The 15,230-nt window shown below is 37.5% G+C and overlaps 1 long non-coding RNA gene across 1 annotated transcript in view; it reads right to left on the bottom strand.

Annotated features, from left to right (window-relative positions):
- LOC126916362 (uncharacterized) overlaps positions 1–15,230 on the bottom strand; it is a 123,632-nt gene that overhangs the window by 16,649 nt on the left and 91,753 nt on the right. Inside the window, exon 2 of the long non-coding RNA XR_007710544.1 lies at positions 5,833–5,934. This is a non-coding gene — a long non-coding RNA (uncharacterized LOC126916362). The remainder of the gene's footprint in view (positions 1–5,832; positions 5,935–15,230) is intronic.

Raw genomic sequence — 15,230 nt, forward strand, 5'->3', positions numbered from 1 at the left:
CTTTCTTGGTATTTTCCCTTCATGGCCATTTCCCCAGAATAAACTAATATAAAACCAAGAACATTGTGCGTCTATTATTTCCTTACAAAACGAAAGAAACTTTTCGGACAAACAGATACAATCACCGTTGTACATTTCATAACTTAATGTTAAAATTTATCGTCGCTTGTAATAGATGGCACTTTCAATGATGATCATTTAGAAAAATATTCATTCTATTAAATAATAATTACATGTTATACAATGTGTTCCCAATTTAAATATGAAAACTACGGGAACGTTTAGAGAAGCTGATTTCCTCGTTCTCGTTCTACTTTGAAAAAAATTGCCAAGAAAACAAACCGAAAAAATGTTGTCTTTTCGCTCATTTATTTACTTATTTACACTTTTTCTCCATTCTGAGAAAGAAACGAAAGAAACTTTTCGGACAACCTAATACATTCCACATTCCACCATCCGAGGAACGTTCAGGCGATCGATATGACTCTTGGATCGATATTATTGTCGATATCTAAGATTCTCGACGTTTCATCAACAATATAAAATATCGATTGTTGATACGTTTATTTATTTATTTACAACGAATTTCTTCTCTCCGAAAAGGTTGTCGACGAGTGTTTTAATTATACGTATTAATTAACACTAGAACTAGCACAGCAGTCGAGATGGCTGGTTGTACAATTTTATAAACCAAGCTTTGTTTACTGATTCCAGTCGAATGAATAATCCCAAAAGTGTACCACGTAACGTGAAATTCCTTTTGTACGAAACTAACAAACCGATAAATATAAAAATATTCCGTTACCTATTTTTTTAGGGACCAGTCGCTTTGACCGGTTTTGGCAGAAATAGCTTGGTCTTAACCACTACGACAAAAAAACTACCTGAAGCAGATCCGTGATAAACGAGAGATTAAGAACCGGCGGTCTAGAGGGTCTCTTACGCGCGCTAATATCGAGAACCTCGAACACCACCGACGAGTAACAAGTATCGGCAATAATATCGACCGTCTGGCTTCTTTAAAGGTACTAAAAAACGCAGGAAAGCGAACCGCCAACGAACGAACTTCTCTGGAAGGCACGCGAGAAGCCAATTTCCCCGAAAGAAACTCCATAGAGAAGCGAAGAAAATGAGAAGGTCGAAATGCATGATTTCACGTATACAATTCCTCAGGCGATACCTGTTCTCTGGCCATAACGTAACGATAGGTTGGCCGTGTCGCGTAACGGCGTCCGCGTGGCAGCGTAATTTCCCTGAAACGAAAGACTGGAGCGCGAGCGTGACGTTCGTGGCAGAAGTGCGGCTCACGACGCGAAATAACAACCAGCAGACGTATTATTCGAACAGGGTCCAGTTATCCGCGAAAGGGTAACAAAGGGGTTAGCAGAGAGACCGCGGCTAGAAATGATCGGTGTGCGTACGAAGGCAAAAGCGAAGGGCAAAAGCGAAGCGAGGAGAATCAGCGGGGCGTGACCGAGGCGAGGGGCAGGCTGGCGCAATTGCGGGCCACGTGCCGGTCGCGTGGCACCAACCGACGATTGGGCCGCGATGCGACGGCACGTCGGGACGACGGGACGCCAGGAAGCCCGCTCACCGTCTCTCGTAATGTCCTATTCCGATGTGTCATGTGCGAGAGATCGTTGGGCCCAGCGGAGCACGACGGCACGCGACCACGGAAACCTCTTCTTCCTCTCTTCGCCTTTCTCTTCCTTTTCGTGCACCGTGAGCGCTGCCTGTTTCGTAGCTGCCCGAGCAGCTTACGCAGGTATAGGAGAGACGACAGCGGAGCTGTTAGGCCGGTTTCTCAGTTTTTCACTTTTAATAAATTACGTAGGCGAGATGCCGGGTCATCCCACGAGTTTTGCTACTTTGTCGTGTTAAGTCAAAAGGGCGTATCTGCAATTTACGTTTTTTAAATCAAGTCTTGCGCTGTCGTGTAGCAGCGAAATCGTTTATTTATGCGCGTATCGAAGTAGGAGAGCCGCGTATCCATCGGGACTGAACGTACAACGGTTCATATTTCCAATATTTTTATTTTTTGTTTTTTATTTAGACGCGAAATCGACGCTTGCTCGTTGAATGGTCGTTTTTCTCGAAAACACCTTTCGACCGATACCTCGGTATTTGGAACAGAGTTTGAAACATACCTGTAGATGCTATGGAAATATCCAATCATCGTCTCGTTCTACTTCTCTTTGGTTTTCTCGCAAATATGTTTTACCTGTACAACTTTTGTGGTTCTTCAAAGGTACATGTTTCGAGGCAACGTTTCGCGAACGATCAAACTACCCCCATAAGCAAGCAGATTTTTCCGGGTTTTACAAACATTGCCATTAGCCGGTCTTTAGGAACATTCGCGGTTACATAACGAAAAAGAAGTATGGATGTCGAAGAAAGGGGAGAAAATAGGGGAGAAACATTGTGATTTATTTAAGCTTATTAAAATCGCCGGAATAAAAAGTACTCTGAGTTATTCTATCGATTGAAACTGATGCTCGAAGCGTATCGTGATAATTAAAATGACAGCAATATAAAAATGGTACGAGAAGACAAAGGAGAAGACAAAAAGCTATAATTCGGGTTTTCGAATTTAATCGGCGAATAAAGAAGCATCTTCCTTCAAAATTTTGCATAAATAATTTGATCAATCGTAGAGTAAAATACCACTTCTACGTACATTGACATAAATTTTCACCGAGGGACTTGTCGATAAAATTAATAACAGCGAACAGTGACGTTAAAATAAAATAAAAATAAAAGAATTATATCGTACTGGAACTATAGAAACGTGTACACACATCGTGAATAATAAAAACGAGTGTAACGTTGAAACGTTTTTGCTAAATACTTCAACCTTTGCTAGGAACAACGTTAAACTTACAGATTGTTATCCTTTTGTTAAATGTCTTTAAGCGCAGTCACGTTGGATGGCAAGAAGTTAGCACATGAGACATCGTGACTCTTGGAAATTACGTATCCGTTGTTCTTCATTTAGGATTTATTGCCGGTAACGGGAAGATGATGACTGTATGGTTATCTTAAGTATCGTCCCCTGTCTCCTTCAATCTTCCGTGTTTTCATCGCCATCAAGCTATCGTTATAAGCCGTGTGATTTACATTCTTTTACAACCATCGTAATATTTTGCAAGTGCAAACGGCACGCTTACGTAAATGATACTATGATTAGAAATCAAATCTTCGTCATTTTTCTTTTTTTTTCATTCCATGAATTGCACGATCTAATGGAACACACATACGTACGTACGTAACGTACTATGACTAAATTTTGAACGTACGGAGAATTACGCACGTTTTGCGATACGTATGCGAACAGGGAATTCAAATGGGAATTTAAGTTTATTAATTTGAGTGGATCGATGTAATTGAAGTTTAAAATGTGGTTAATAGCGCTGCGAATTTTTACGCAAACGCACATCTTCGTAGAAAGTTGATAAGCAAGAAAGAAATTCGTGACAAGTACGCAGATTTGGATAAAAATTTGTCTCGCGTTTAGGAAGCTTCTATCGTGTCGATACTATTTATTTTACACGTTCAATATGATTTGCATATGTTCGAGAAGCATAGGATATTTCGTATATGTTCAAATTTAGATTAGACATATATTAGGTAGAATTTCAGAATTCTCAGACCCGTTCTTTTCGTTCTTCGCAATTAGCGGAAATAATTAGGATGATTGTTGAGACGGCTGCGACTATTCATTGGCAACTTTCTAAGAAGATAATATATGAAACGTGCTAATAACCTTTTGAAGTGAAATTTCTAGATTGACGTCTCTTCAATCACGTCAAAGTAATTCCGTTCGATGTGATATTTATTTCAAAGGAATCAGATTCACAAAGAAGAGTTAATAGCCGGTCGTCGATAATACCATAATCTCACAATAAATCAAAATTAATAGAACTATGATAGAAAATGTGTGCGAGGATGTGTGGCATTTTTAGAGCTTTCTAACGGTAAGTGAGATCAGAAGAAGAGCGAGTACAAAGCGGAGATTAATATAAAATCAGCAGAGACGCGTTACTGCATTATAGAAAAATACGCGATTAAAATGCAAGCATCATTACAAAAACGCTAATGAATGAGTATAGAACAGCTGATCTGATGTAACGGTGTCTTTTACGTATAAATTTCTATAACCGTTAAGATAATAACCTTCGTATAGATATATTATCGCCTATAAGCGTGGTATCATTTACTCGATGAGAAGGGAAAACACGAATTTTTTACTGGACAATGTATCGGGTTGGCAACTAAGTGATTGCGGGTTTTGTCAATACCACCTAATGACAAAACCCGCAATCACTTAATTGCCAACCCGATACGACGTGTTTGAATTTCTATCAACTCTAAATCGATGCTTAGATAGTTGCAGCGAGGAATTGTTAATTTGTATTTATTTCAAACGATTGAGTAATAATTCTTTGCTGATAATTCTTCGTCTTTTCTATCAATTAATTTCTTTCGATCGTATTTCATCGTACACCGATTAAGTTTACTTTCAAACGCGACGAGTACCGTTTTACAGCAAAGTTAATTAAAATCTACCGAGGCGACGATACACCCACCGCAAGTCTTACGTTGTATTCAAGTAATCTCAAATTAGAGAAAGACTAATAACGACGCGAACATTGTAAAAAAGAGAAAAAAAGAAAAAACGCGGACAGACAAACCGTAATGTGTACGTTTAAGAGCAGCAAGGTGTTAAAACGAACGTTTCACTGGCCAATTCTATGTAGCACGCGACTAAAGCACGCGATTTAATTCGAGCAATTTGATTTACAGCTATCACGCGACCGTTGCGTACTCGTGGGTAACGACCCGTTGCAAACGAGCCAAAGAGGATGCCTTCGATGGAAGCATCCCACTACGTGCACGTGAATTCCAATGAGCCCGATGCATTTCGACCGTTACACTCGAGACGGCTGCCGCTGCTTCTACCTAATCTACGAAATCTCCCGCCAAAACAGAACGTTCTCTGTCAACCGTGACGTCTTACGATATAGCGAATATTCAGCTTTACAGAGGAGTATATTTTATTTTACGTACGACTTGATTAACAAATGACAAATAAACGCGGATATATTAAAAAAAAAAAAAAAAAAAAAATACCATTCAGCGTTTCTTTATTTTCCGACGATTTTATCGTATTACGTTTAACTATGGAATTTTTAATCCTGTTGCGGTGCTGCATAAAATGGAAACGAGAAATCATGCGTGTTAATAAATATTCTCTCGCGTCTTCTCCAAATGTATGAAATTTTCTAACGATAAAAGAGCACGATCTGCCCGAAAACGATCCAAAGAACGCAACAGCATTAAGATTCCCGTTGTACGTTAGCTATGATTTGGATTTAAAATACAAAAGCGTGGAACGTGCTTTGGTAATGCATCGTGCCTCATTCTGATGCGTAGTTTGAATCAGCTCCAAGGCCAGACAAACGCGAATTTTGTTGTTCAAATATCAACCTCATCGTGTCACGGTATTTTCGAACGCGTACATCGCTGTAAAAATTACAGGAAATAGAATCATTGTTGACCTACCTATCCGTCTATAATTTGTTTAATCTGATTTTTTTAATCTGCCAGAACGATCAAGGGGAATCTCCTTCAGCGGCGTGTGCATAAAATCGGACGAAGGAAACACGAGACTCGACTTCTTCTAAGGTGTGTGTCAGGTATATGTTGACTTTCGCGTATCTCTTTTTAGACTTATTGGGTCGTTTAATGCGCATGAAGGCAGGGGCCTAAGATAGGTCAATTTCAATTTGATGCATAACCCTGCCTAATGATTTATAAATTGGCCTGACTCACTCCACGCGAATGCTGTCACGCTTCATCGCCATTCAATTTTCGGTAACATGATCACGCGATCAATGACCAACCATCTCTCCTTCTTCCTCTTGTCTCGCTACTCTGCAATGGAAAGAGAAAAATAGCAGTAATTACTTAGATGCAATATTCTTAACGTTATCTAACATCAAAATTAATTGCACACAGTACGAATTTATGAGTATACTTATAGGAGCGTTGCGTGTAAATATAGTAATTACGAGAAGTGTGAAACAGGTTTTGGAATGTCAAGTGTGGCCACGTATTGGAAACTTGCGTTCCAAACTATTTCAGACGTTCGAGTTTAGCGGAAGAGCGACGATGTAACTTGTTAAAGTGTAGTTTACCTGTAAGGTAAAGTATGTGAAATATTGTGCAGGTAAATGTAAGTAAACGGTACGATATCAGACATTGGCAATTTTTATAGAAAAATAATTTTAAAATTCAGTGCATCATCGATTTATTTTCCATGGAAATAGCAACTTGTTTAATTTGATTTTGAAGATGGAACATCTGTTTTGTCATGCTCTTGGACATTTGAAAAATATAAATATCATTAGTTGTACACGTTGCTTAGTTATAAATTAATTTAATTTAATTAATTAATTAATTATAGTTCAAGGTGGACTAATGTTATTCGTTTCTTCTAAAAGCACCTGTTAATTACGTTGAAAAAGTCAATAACTTCGAATCCATTCGTCCACTTCTTCAACTTGTTTTATTTCAAAATAAATTTCTTTAATCACTCAGTGGCACGAGTAAGCGTAAGATATAAATATGATAAATGTAATTAAGCGTAGAACGTTATTCATATTAATTTAAACATCGGTATAGAAGCTGTTCGGGAAAGGAAAAAACGTAGTGAAGAAACATCGTTGATAGCATTCGTGAATAATATTATGTGCGTCATTATTTGTTATTTTTCGTAATCCATCGTATCAAGTTCGATGTGCCTGGTATATTCGAACTAATGGAACGATCGATCAATTTAATCTCTGTACAAATAATTATGTCGCTTGTAATATTCTAAATACCCGAGTCGTTATCGTTGTACACTCTATAGCTAATTTCCTGACTCTCGTACCACTGAGTGATTAAAGAAATGTATTTTGAAATAAAACAAGTTGAAGAAGTGGACGAATGGATTCGAAGTTATTGACTTTTTCAACGTAATTAATTGATGCTTTTACAAGAAACAAATAACATTAGTCCACCTTGAATTATAACTAATTAATTAATTAAATTAAATTAATTTATAACTAAGCAACCTGTACAACTAATGTTATATATATTTTTCAAATGTCCAAGAGCATGACAAAACAGATGTTCCATCTTCAAAATCAAATTAAACAAGTTGCTATTACCATGAAGAATAGATCGACGATGCATTGAATTTTAAAATTACTTTCCTTAAAAAATTGCCAATGTCTGATATCGTATCGTCTACTTACAACTCTCAAGCGGATACCACACTATATAATAATCGATAAAACCTAGTAATGTGAAGATATGGGTGTACAAAGAGCTCATCGAAAAACACAAGCGGCCTTGTTATCGGCCACTTTCTCTTCATCACGCAAAATGAATCAATGACAAACTTCGTGACTTCCGTTTAAAAAATTATTGCTAGAATTACTGATAAGACATTCGATTTTCAAGTACCGATAGCAACGAAGTCGGTTTTATTTATCAGAGTACACCAATCGCTCTAATTAATCTTCCTGCCATCTTCACACGTCGCTGGGCACACCTTGCCTGTAATTACGTTACTCGTGCGAACTTCAAATTGCCCTCCATCCGATACACTTCCTACATTATATGCTATTTATTTACGCACATTTCGCACACCTATGCGAACGTCGCGTCAAACGAAAGCGAAACTATCTTAGAATTTTAATTTTTTAAATATTTTTTTTTTTGTCCAGACGTGCCAAATATCGTCAACAGATGTTTCTGACTAGTAGGTTTCTTTGATTGTTCAAAACCCGCGAGATATTGTATCGTTTCAATCGATAAGATTTTTATTTGTTAGCGTCGGTGTATTCAAACGGTTTATTTAATTATTCGATATTTTGGTCACTTTTCTCATCGTACGACAAATTTGTCAATTTTAAGGAATAGAATCGTATGGCTGTCTTTGGCTCCGTGTCTTTTCTTAAATATAATATCTCGCTCTTTTTTGCGTAATTTTATTTGATTTCGTCAGGAATATCTCGAATATGTTTATAAGACTAAAATTTGGAATGAATTTCTGAAAGTAGTAATCTGTGCTGATAAGAAGCAATCCGACGAGCAATTTTTATCGAAAAAGTATCAAAAGGTATTACTTTATGCTCGTGTAGTTAATAATTATCTGTTCGGGATGCTTTCACGTAGGTTACGGCATTTATCAACATCATGACCAATCATTTCCCCATCACGGAACATCAAGCCAATCACGCATCTAAAACCGCCAGGCGTATTTAATGAAATATCGATACATCTCTCGGTTTGGTGCACGAAGCGTCGAAGTTTAATCAATTTATATCAACGTTCACCAGTTAGAAGGAATAATTTTTCATGTAACTTTTTGTACCTTTGCTACATTTAAAAGAAAGGTCAATGTCCGTTTTGTTTCTACCTGCTTCGGAATTAATCAACTTGGAATAACTGATTTAGAAATTTGTACAGTGAATTTAGCAAAATTCTACGTACTTTGGTCCAACGAACGCAGCTCCGAAATTATAATACAATTTTCATTTCTTATAAAAATAACGTTTAGTTGTTTCATTATTTATATATCTTCGCCATCCATACGCTGTACGTGTTTTGTGGATATAATGTGAATCTTGATTCTAACATACAAATTAGTATTACGTTTAGTTCTATGTTATGCCGCAAAGTTTACTTTTTATTTGAAAAATTGTATAGAATAATTGTACTAAGAATATATCAAACTGCTCCATTTTTAAAACTATTCTCCGTCATTTCCATATTAGAAATTTAATTAATAAATTGATGTATTATTTAAGAACTTGAGAATCGAACGATAGTGCAACAGTTGTCAAAATAAAAAATCCAATATAAAATAAAAATAACGATAAAATACACACTATATGTAGATGGTGTAAAAAGCACATACAACATGATATATAAATAAACAGTCATATAATAAGAAATACGTTGTTTACCGCTGCCATTAAACCAATATAATTCACCGTTTTTGCATAAGCCACGTTATCCTACCACCAATTACAGCGATGTAACTCATCAAGCTCATGATCCTCCATGTACTCTTAATTCTAGTGCAGCGTTCAACGTGTTAATAAAAGCTGATCATCCACGGCACGATATTTCTACGCTTTGATATTACACCTCTGACGTTTCTGCAGTCACCAGACTGACGAATTATGACGAGTGGTAATGGCGAAAGAAAAACGGGCATTCGTTGTTTTAAGGTGCTATTATGGTAATCACCGGTGGGACATAAATTAAAGAAAGTAGCGTGTTGCCCGAAGGCGTCCGCGTGTTCTGCCACGAGTAGTCAAGATGACGAGGCAACTGTCAGAGCTCGCAGTTACTTCCTAGGTGGCGATGTACCCGGTGCACCTGGTCACCCGTTATCCGCGACCAGGATAACGTCGATGCTCCTACGATTCTCCGATTAACGCAACTGCCGTCTGTTCTTACTCTGCTCGTCCCTTTCTCCTTGTCCTCGATTTGTCTGTTGACTAATTGTAAGAAATCCGCGACCATGATACATGACCGATCGCGACGTACTTTCGTCTTGATCCGAGCAACCTTGCGATACTAGGCCTGTGTCAATGAACGCTATCTTTCAGCTACGTCTCGATTAATCGTCCGCTGTTTCTTCCAACTCGAGTATTTTATTTCAGCGTGTTATCGGTCCTGTAATTGGCAGAAATTGTCAGCATTTTTCAGGAGCATCGTGTTAGTTCTTCAATTGGAACTATCGCTTTTTGGATTCAGAGTGTTTTATTTGGGTATGTTGTTAGCTTTCCTTTTGGCACAAGTCGTCTACTATTTTTTTTTTTTTTTTTTTTTTTAGAACTCGAGTGTTCGGCTGTGTTATCAGCCTTTCAATTGGCAGACGTTGTGCGGTGTCTTTTACAAGTTGAATATTTTGTTTGAGCACGTTTGAGTTCTACAATTGGGAGGAATTTTCTACTATTTCTTAGCATTCGAGTATTTTACTCGAGCGTGTTATCAGTTTCCTAATTGGGCTGAAACGTGGAATTAGCATCTTTTGCATAGCGGATGCAAATATTAGATTTTTAATCTTCACGTGTTTTTTAAATTACGTACTTATATTTCCTCGGATCGCGATCATGTTGTAAGCGAACATTCAACATCTCGTGAACTTCACAAACAATCGAAACAAATAGATACCATCAGAAACACGATCGAATCCTGAGCAAACTCCAAAGTATTCTAATTAAAGGCAAACACTCTTGGTTCTGGTTGACCAGGCCGTCTTCTAACATCTTGATCTTATTCATTTATCGATTCGTATTATCATTAAAAAAAGAAGAAGAAGATGCTACGTCGATCGAATCAAACGTTGTCGAATTAAAATTAAACTAAATATTAACAATTTTGCACCATTTGTCGATTATTCGTGTTTGTGATCTCTCGTTACGATGTTAGAAGACAGTTTCCTTCAAAACGAAGAGACTCTAACGTACAACACAGGAAGGAAAGGAAGCGAATTATGAGTTTCGGAAGACATTCTCGAGGAGAGACATTCTCCGCACTTTCTTTGCGTACGAATAAATAATTAACTAATCTGCAGAGTGAAATTCATTCGTTCGGAACGTAATCCTTTGGAACGAGTTGTCCAGCGATATGTCTTTGACTAAATCACACGAAACAGTACGAATAATCCAATCGCAAAGTCTATTCGTTTTCAAAAAGACAAATCGTTATTCATATGGAGGCTGTTGGTGGACGATACGGAAAAAGTGACGAGAGATAAGTGAAACCAAAGTTCAAACGTTCACGGACGACTTTCCCCGTAGCTGTTTTCGACTCGAACGCAGTTCCGTGGTTAGACACACTTTGTCGCTGAAACGTTCAGTTAGAAAAGCGACGTACGGTAGAAACTACAGTTTTGTTACGCAGTAACGAACTCATTGTCGAACAGGTCATTCGATTCGCGTCTTTGAAATATCTGTTTCACGGACAACGCGATTATCCTACGTACTTTCTTCTTTCAGATTTCTTCTTGCAAGTATAGTACGATACGTGGTATAAATTATTACATATATTATTGTAGTATCGTAACTACTATAATTAGTTTATTAATGATAAGTAGATTGAACAGGTGTTAATCGAACAGAAAACAATGTTTGTTAAACATGAACTAATCGCAGCGAACGTATAACGATTAACACAACCAAGTAATTAATCAGCGACTCTGATCAACGCAATCCGCACTCTCTGACATCTCAACTCGTACTGCTGTTAATTCGTTTATTGTCCCTTAGCAACCCCTTGTCTTTTGTCTTAGCCTCGCTACGTACATGCTCAGCAACCGCTTGTTTATAATCCGCACAACACCCCCTAGGCCCCTCGTCCATGATGCTACACTATGAAACAGGATATTGTATAAGTATTTGCAAAAAAAAAAAAAACATTAGACGTGAAAACCGAGGAGTAATGATTGATATAAAGCGGTGTAACGACATAACGGTCTAGAAATAAGCAAATAAAACAAAATTCGAGAAATGTGGATTTTATGGATTCGAAAGGTACGCGGATATGTAATTTGTAAGTCAGACGCTACTATAGCGTTTAAAAGTGGTAATCTAAATACTTATTTGGCAAATTAACATATTAGAATAATTACATTGCTCGTCTGTAATCTGATATCGTACGACAAAGAAAAGTGAGCTACGGTAAAATCATAAGCGAAATTCCACTTATTAATATAGCGATGTTTGAATGCTCGTGTACAAACGTATATATACAGCTATGTATACTCTAACGGCGTAATTATTATGGTCGTTTGTGTTTGAAATACATCAATCCTGTCAGTGGCACGCGCTCATTATATAATTTACGTTTTCGTTACATCTGCAACATTTCTCTCCTAAGATAAATCGCTAAAAGTCAAGCGTTTTCAAAGAATACTAGATTTATGGTACGGAGAATTTGATAGAATCCAGACGAAGGGAAAGGAAAAGGGATTTCTTTCAGAGTAGATTAATTAAATTTCATTAAATCTACTACAAAAGCTAATATTTGCCTGTCTATCCTCGTTTTCCAATGAGGTATTTTCTTAGCAGATCCTTCGGTTCATTTCCACGGTGATCGACGTTTTCTACTGAGTTCCAGAGAATTTAATATACTTCGATCTAATTAATCAGTACGCGTATAAACGCTATAATAAATACGACACCGGAGAAATAGATTTTTTTTTTTGTTTTATACAGCCACTGTACAAATTACAACTCTAGAGGAACTATGTATAAATATCAAGAACTAAATGTTTTAGTTCTCAGAGTACTGACAGGAAATTCGGCAAGAAAAAATAATGAAATTCGGGTACGAACAAACGAATATGAATAAATACGAGAACATAATAGATTTGCACGCACCGGTTAGGAGCGGCGAGTTTTTGCCAATGGCACGTTCTTTAAATGTTGGAAGACACGGCACCTGCCTATTCTCGTCTGTTTATGAGGGGAATTACCACGGTACAAGATGCAAGAGGGATTTCAATTAACACTATCGATCTACGTAACGACTGGAACATTCGTTATATCGTAACTTCTATCGAACATCGAAACGTTTGATATATCATTCACCATAAATCTTTTTACTACTTCGAAAATTATAATTATATCGATCTACTTCGGTCGGGATTCACATAAAATATCAATCTGATGTTAGATCACACTAACGTTTCGCAGGTGCGCCACTACACCTGCGAATGAAACAAGGATGCAGGAAATTACACCTTACGAAATCATTTAATCTTTCTCTTTAGCAATGTTTTCTGCTTCTCATCAGCATAGATATATGTCCTATCAGTTTCGTACATCACCCTGTATATTCATCCGTGAATCTTATTTTAAATGCTTGAGATCTTCCTTTCTTTTCTGATTATTCTATAGCGTTGCCTATTCGTATCATTTCCTTTAACTATTTCTTTCGGTCACTATTATTTCGCTCATTATTATATTTATTTCTCTGTTTCGTATATATACATCTTATATATTAACTCGCTTTTCTCATTCTTTACCTTTTGTTGCCTTCTTTTGCGTTTCTTTCTAACATTAAGGACCACTGTATCATATATTGAGTTGGCAACTAAGTGATTGCGGATTTTGTCAATACCAGCTAATGACAAAATCCGCAATCACTTAGTTGCCAATCATATTATATGTCACGGTATCATATGCCGATATAATAAAATAAAAGCGCGAATCCACTTGAAGAGTAAGTCAAGCGCCAAGACCTTCCACTTTTCGCTCTAAATTCCAAGCTCGATACAATTCTCTCTACGATTAGGCTTTTAACATTGACGCGTTCAAGATACTGTAATCCTTTACTGGCTATAAATATGCTCACGAGGTTTCACTCCGACTTTCTGAAACACCCTGTACAATTTCCACTCTCAAACGATTACTTTTCCTTCCAAAGCACTTTCTTAACGTAACGAGGCCTCGTTGGAAATTTCCTCGACATCGTGGCGCTCACCAGCCAAGATACTTCCCGGACGGGTTAAGAATAACCTGCTAACGATTTTCCGGCTCCTGTAGAGCTTCGTCATGCTTGCAAACTATCCTTCGCACGGTTATCACACGTGCAGATACTGATACAAGCTTAGGTCGCGGACTACGTGTGATTTTCTCTTCGATATGTGAACGCGTGCAGCGTTCTGTGTCTTCGTTCCGTCCGAGAAATAGCTACGCGAAACACAGAATATGTAGTTGGCATAATTGGTAGTTTTCTATTTTAATATTAATCTCGTAATTAATCTCTTAAAAATATAATTTTAATCGCACGATTCTTTTCCTACTCGCAGAGGATCACGAAATTATTCGAACGTTTCTGCGTATTTTTCACTCAGAAAACGTTCTGAAATTTCATTAACACCGTGATTAAAACGCGATTATATCGGTAAAATTGGCAACAGATTTGCGAACGCGTATTATAGAAGTTACGAGATGTTTATTGGAAGTAAACACTCTGGAATAATCGGTAAATTGTTTGAACAATCGATTTATTATTTTATAGGCAATCGTTCGCATTAATTGTTTGTTTCACGCTACTCTTCACGCAGTGTGTACCAATCCTTTGCTATGTGTATGTTCGCAGTAAACGTCTCGTACTTTCTACGTACATATTTTTTTTATATTTATTTATTACTATACTTATTTATTATACTATATTTATTTATTACCATATTATTTTAGACATATTTAAATGTCATCGATACAATCGCGATACTCTCATTACCGCGCTAACGAAATTTCAAAGAAGAGCTTACGTGTAACGCGTACGATACGATCAGCCAAAACGAAATTTTCCCGGTAAACATTCGAATACTTTTACAAGCGTAAAATACATAATCGCGTACGTAACGAAAGACTAGACATACGAATACAGAAAAGCGAATTTCAAAGGTATTAGCAGCGACAGACACAAATCTAGCGAACAAGTCTCAATTCAAAGGTTCGTTAATTAATTGCTAATAATTTCGCGAAACGGTATAAACCAACGTTTTAGCTGGTATCTTGTGGTATTCCAGATGCGCCAGCGAAAAGGTTAACCGCCTGGTGTTTTTCACCGCTTTCTTTTCTCTCGGTTGTACGCGTCTTTTTACAGGCGAGTTTGCGGTGCTCGATGTGAACGTAGCTTTAAGATCGTACTCGCTCGCAAATAAGTAATTAGCGCTATTAGACGCGCGTGCTGCGTCGAGCCGATGGTAATTAGAAATAAACGATCCAACCAGTGGAATACGCGTTGCCGCGCCGCGATACGCTGCCAACGTTCGCGGTGTGTTTAGCGAATAGCTATTCGTGTTTTAACCGCCTAATAAATCAATAAAATGTTGGTAAACCTCGTAGGAAAAGCAAGGTGGTACGCGTTTCAGTCGTACGCGTGAAAACATGGTGAACCGACGAAACGATTAGCATCGATATTGTACGGTGCGAAACAGATGAATAACGATGATTGCACGATAAATTGTTCGGTTAATTCTTTCTGACCTACTTCGATTCCAGTGCTATGAATGGGATGTAAAATTGATTTATTTCAGAACGTGTCTCTTTTCGATGGAAAACCTAGAAATATCTCGTAGACGATTCGAGAAATGGAACATAGGTTGTCGTAAAATTCGCTTGATACGGAGAAGATCATTTGTATTTTCG

The sequence above is a fragment of the Bombus affinis genome, chromosome 5 (assembly GCF_024516045.1).
Source record: "Bombus affinis isolate iyBomAffi1 chromosome 5, iyBomAffi1.2, whole genome shotgun sequence".
NCBI lineage: Eukaryota > Metazoa > Arthropoda > Insecta > Hymenoptera > Apidae > Bombus > Bombus affinis.